The sequence below is a fragment of the Mytilus galloprovincialis genome, chromosome 11, assembly GCF_965363235.1.
Source record: "Mytilus galloprovincialis chromosome 11, xbMytGall1.hap1.1, whole genome shotgun sequence".
Taxonomy (NCBI): domain Eukaryota; kingdom Metazoa; phylum Mollusca; class Bivalvia; order Mytilida; family Mytilidae; genus Mytilus; species Mytilus galloprovincialis.
The window spans coordinates 31014550-31019459 of NC_134848.1; the positions used below are offsets into that span (position 1 = coordinate 31014550).

General features: G+C 32.4%; 1 long non-coding RNA gene across 1 annotated transcript; it reads right to left on the reverse strand.

The window, feature by feature from the left end:
* Positions 1-1360: 1360 nt before the first annotated feature.
* LOC143051102 (uncharacterized) lies at positions 1361-2298 on the reverse strand. Its single transcript, XR_012970593.1, has 2 exons — positions 2114-2298; positions 1361-1442 (listed from the first exon to the last, which is right to left on the reverse strand). It is a non-coding gene; the product is annotated as an uncharacterized LOC143051102 (long non-coding RNA).
* Between the last annotated feature and the right edge of the window lie 2612 nt (positions 2299-4910).

Below are 4910 nucleotides of genomic sequence, written 5' to 3' on the forward strand. Positions count from 1 at the left end.
AAATTATTTCTTATAGTATAAATATGTACAGATTATTAACATATAATATATGATAACTATAAATACACCCTAAAAGTCACCTAAAATAAAAATCAAATAAATATAAAACAATTATATCATTTTATAATCGTTTGTTGCCGTAAGTTAATATCAAAAATATATACACATTAAAATATTTGTAAACAAAAATGTAAGCTTTAAATATGCAAAAATTTTAAGTGTTATACAGTAACTGACGTTTTATATGAAATGCACGAACTATATATTTTGCTAATTTTCTGATGTGGAAAGTCATTTAAAAGTTCAATTTGTCAGCAGGATTCAAATCTGTGAACTTTTTTCCTCAATTAAAAGTTTACCAAAAAAGTTAATTCGATATTCAATATACAATGGGCAATTAAACATTAAATGGAACGCAGTTTCAGTTTCTTGATCTTTACAAAATATACATAGTCTTTCTTTTACACTTTCGTTCGAGTATCTTCCAGTTTCTTGAATTCTATCATTATATATGTTGCCTTGAAAAAAAAACACGATATTCAGAAGTTTTTTTTGTATTGGTCATTGACGTAAAGAGAGCATAACACTCTTTATCACACAATGCATTGCATAACGAGTTCTCTTTGTCATTAGACTTGCCTATACATGTATCTGATCTTGATTTGCAACAGGGAAGAGTGTGTAGATATAATTTTTAGATGGCAAAATTCCCGCCCTTTGCCTGGAGAGATCAGCATTGATTAATATGTGATATTTATATTTTTATATCTTTGAAACATCTACTGCTTAGTTGTTTTTTTGTTGTTGTCCTGTGTGAGATGTGAGATATTTTGACACTGGACAATTGTTAAATAGAAAAATGTTTCATAATAATGTGAGGCACCTCAACCTTGAACAAAATACTACATGTCAAAAAACATTCCACAAACTGACTTCGGCCGTTTTTTTCTCTATGGTAGGGTTGTTGTCCCTTTGACGCATTCCCCATTTCTATTCTCAATAGTTTAAGATATCATAACATACCAATACTTTATCAATGATCTACATTTTGAACGCAGGTCATTCCGTCCAATGCCAATGTCTCAAAGGATATAACCGAGTACACGTAATGGAAGCTCTATTATGTCCTCTTTTACATGTCAAATTATTTCGAACTGACATTCATTAATATTGTGCAACATTAGGGACATATGTGGAATTCGTAGTATAAACTGATGAAGAGATATAGTATAGACACATAAACATCATCCAAGGTCGAATATCGACCTCTTGGTTTCGTTTTGGTTTGCTGCATTGATGCTTACCTAGTTGGTTTGTTTTCTATTAACGTTATTCACGTGTTAAACAGGCAACCGGTGAATATGGTGAATAGGATAATTCTTTATTTTGATCTTATGACAATTTTCAGTGTAGAATATTTCTTATATGTAATGACTTTAGACCTACAAAGAAAAACAATGGAGTTAATCTGACATCATAGTTTTTGAATTTCTTACAACATTAATGTCAACACTTCAAATATATTATAATAACAATACTGACGATTTTGTGCAGTTCTCAAGTTTCTTGCCTTAAATGAAGTTAAGTTATTCAAACTTTGTTTCATTTTTTTAGAAATGGACGTTATATGTTACAGTTTTATATTTCCTAAGGGTACATAACGTTCCAAGATATAATGACATTGCCTATAGAATACCATAAGGACAACTAAAGTTAATCAACAGTGAGATATGTGTGTGACGCATCAATCGTGATATTATCAAGTGAGATATTGAAGCTGTTATGTTATTCCATTTTAGAAAATTGTAATTGTCTGTTTGCTTTATTCCTTAGTTATCAATTGAAGTACTACATTTACTTTTTTGTTGTTGGGCTTTTTGTAGCTGACTATGTGGTATGGGTTTTGCTCATTGCTGAAGATCGTACGGTGACAAATAGTAGTAAACGTCTTTCCCATATGGTCCCTGGTGGGTTGTATTGTAATTGGCAATTTTACCACATATCTTATTTTTATAAAGATAAGTATATATGTAATCAACACACTAAACTATAAAACAAGATTGAATGCACGTAAAAATAAGAATATAATACTTTTAGGCAGTAATTCTATTACCTGCCACTGCGCCTTGGAAACCAGCATTATAATCAAGTGCCACCTCATTGCGAACGTAATCTGTCCGTATGTCATCGCATTCATCATTTTGTCCAGGACCTCCCACTAGTGCTCCGTACAATATATGTGGATTCGGATACTTCATATCTAGGAAAACATGTGAACAGGTAGCTGGAATTACTGGACATGACCTAGAAAAATATTTTCGTATCAGCTATATTGAATATGTATGAACTGTACGACCAACTGATCTCAACCCAGGTTTTGTTCGGGTTAATGTTCATAATTTGTTAGTGTTTATGTTGTATTGCGTAACCTGTTCTCCGTTTTTAGTGGTTTTTTTTAATTTTTGACCAATGCGTTATCAGTTTATCATCGAAATTATTTGTTTGGTTATTGATATTTTCTACCTTTAGTCCATGACAAACTTGGACGTTGTTTTGTTCATGTTTGCCCTTTGGTTGATTAAGCAGTTTTTCGTTTTAACATTAATTTATTTTCTTATGAATAGTTTCGTTTTGTTCTTTTATAGTTGACAACGGACATTTTGCTTTTTATATGTTTTAGCCACAATTTCGTTTGCCTTTCATCGAGTATTTCAATACATGATTATTTTATATCGAATCTAGTTTTAGTTGTCATAGTAAGAGCATGAACTGCAAAGCTCATCTTGAGCAATGGACTTGACATTCGTTTTGTGTTGTTGCTGCAGCCCCACCAAATATGGTTTTGCCTAGCATTTTTTAGATTGTTTTTATTTTCTGTCTTTCAGGGTAATTTGTTGTTTGTTAATCGACGGGTTATGATTTTGAATGATCTCTTGGTATCGATCTTATCTCTCGTATTGCTCCCTTACATAATATAAAATAAGGGTACTGGTAGAAAATGCAAGGAAAAGACACTTTATTCATTGGACGTGAGCTGACCAACATTTTGTCTCAAATAGACAAATTTTTGTATAAGTTGTCATTACTTGAAGCTAGGTTTCGGTATCTACGATTGCTGTCAGATCGGTACTTTGTATTCAGAAGGTTAGTTGTTTCTTTTCGTTTGTATCCATATTACGATTTTAAACCCCTTTTAAACTTGTTTTAAAAGTTTGTTGTTTTGTTTGATTGTTACAAAATTTTCCCAGGGTAAGGGAAGTTTGAGCGTCAGACCACATGTTTTAAACGCATATTTATGTGTGTGCCTCTCCCATGGCAAGCGGTTGTTATTCAGTAGATGTCGTTTCTTACTTCTTTTTGTTTGGCATCTGTTGTTTTGTACAAAAATCAAGCTTTTGGTTTTTTTTTTTATTGTTTAACCTTTTGTTATATCCGGGTCCTTTAAAGTTTATTAAGCGGTATGAGTGTTATTATTTGTCCGTACAGTGACCTACAGTTGCTAACGGTTACAATATTTGGCATCTAGTGGATAGTTTTTTCATTGGCTATACAACCACAGCTCCTTCTATTTTGTTATACTAAGTACTCAACAACCCCCCCCCCCCCCAAAAAAAAAAATGCATCCGAAGTTTTTTTGTCATGTTGTTACGTCAAAAGAAATTCTTAAAATCCCAAAATGTGAAAACCTATCAATGTATTCATTAATAAGGAGCCAAAAAAAAAAAAAAAAAAAAACCCAAACAAACGCATTTCCTGTTTGAGTAAAAATATAACAAAATAAAGACTGACTTCTTATGCGTTCATGTATTTCACATCCATTTTTTTATGGAAATATTTTTTATAAAGCACAAAAATGTCAGTATTCACCTCAGAAGCTAACAACACCTTTAAATAGACTTATTAAGAAGGGATATACAAGAGACTAAATGACACAGAAATTTACTACTGTAGGTAATCGTACGGTCTTCAACAATGAACAATGACCGTTACATTATAGTGCACTCATACAGAAAAAAAACATAAGAGAGACGGTCATAACACGTTGCAAGACAACTCCCGTTTCTTGACGATTCATTCTCTGAAATAAATTCAATATATACTCACGCTGCTCTATGATGTTCGTGTGTTGGTGGGTTAACACCAAATCCTACAACATAGCTCCTTTCAGTGTCTCCTACGATATAACCGATTTGACTTTGAGCCCATTTGCGGTATTTTGTGGGGTTAATCCCAGCTTCTGCCGCAATAAGTACAAGAAAAGTTTGATTTGCTTAAAGGAAGAGAATATTTTTGGGAAATGTATACAAATATTTTAAATGTTAATTCAATGTCGTCGGTGAGAAGTTGATTCTTGTCAAATTTTCACTGTTATGGGTAAAAAATATTCGTATATTTACAATTGAAAATCATGATCGACAAATGTGCACCTGTTGTTTGATCTTTTGTTTACTATTATGTGTTTTGTATACTCTTGACAGTATTTTGGTCTCGTTTTTTTTCAAGGTGTTGTTAGTTTATTTTCGACTTATAAGTTTGGTATTCTCCGACTCTATATTAATTTCGATGTGAACAATTAAAATGATGTTAAACAAATTATGTGCATCAATCGTTCTTCTCCTGCCATGTAACAACTAGAAAATAAGATTCGTAATAAAGCTTAAGTTTCGAATAATTCATAGACTCGGTCCGACAATGAGCTTGAAATATAGAATATCCATCTGTCTTTAGCAACATAATTCGTGTGGCCTTTTATGAGTCTTTTGAATCATTTAATCTGTGGGTTGGCCCATTTTTTGTTTATATTTACCTGCATGTCTGAGAGAACCCAATTTAGTCCGATATGCAAGGCCTTTTGGTGTGTACGGAACTGCACTTGGACCTGTAGCCCCTTGTAACCAATTACCAAAAGT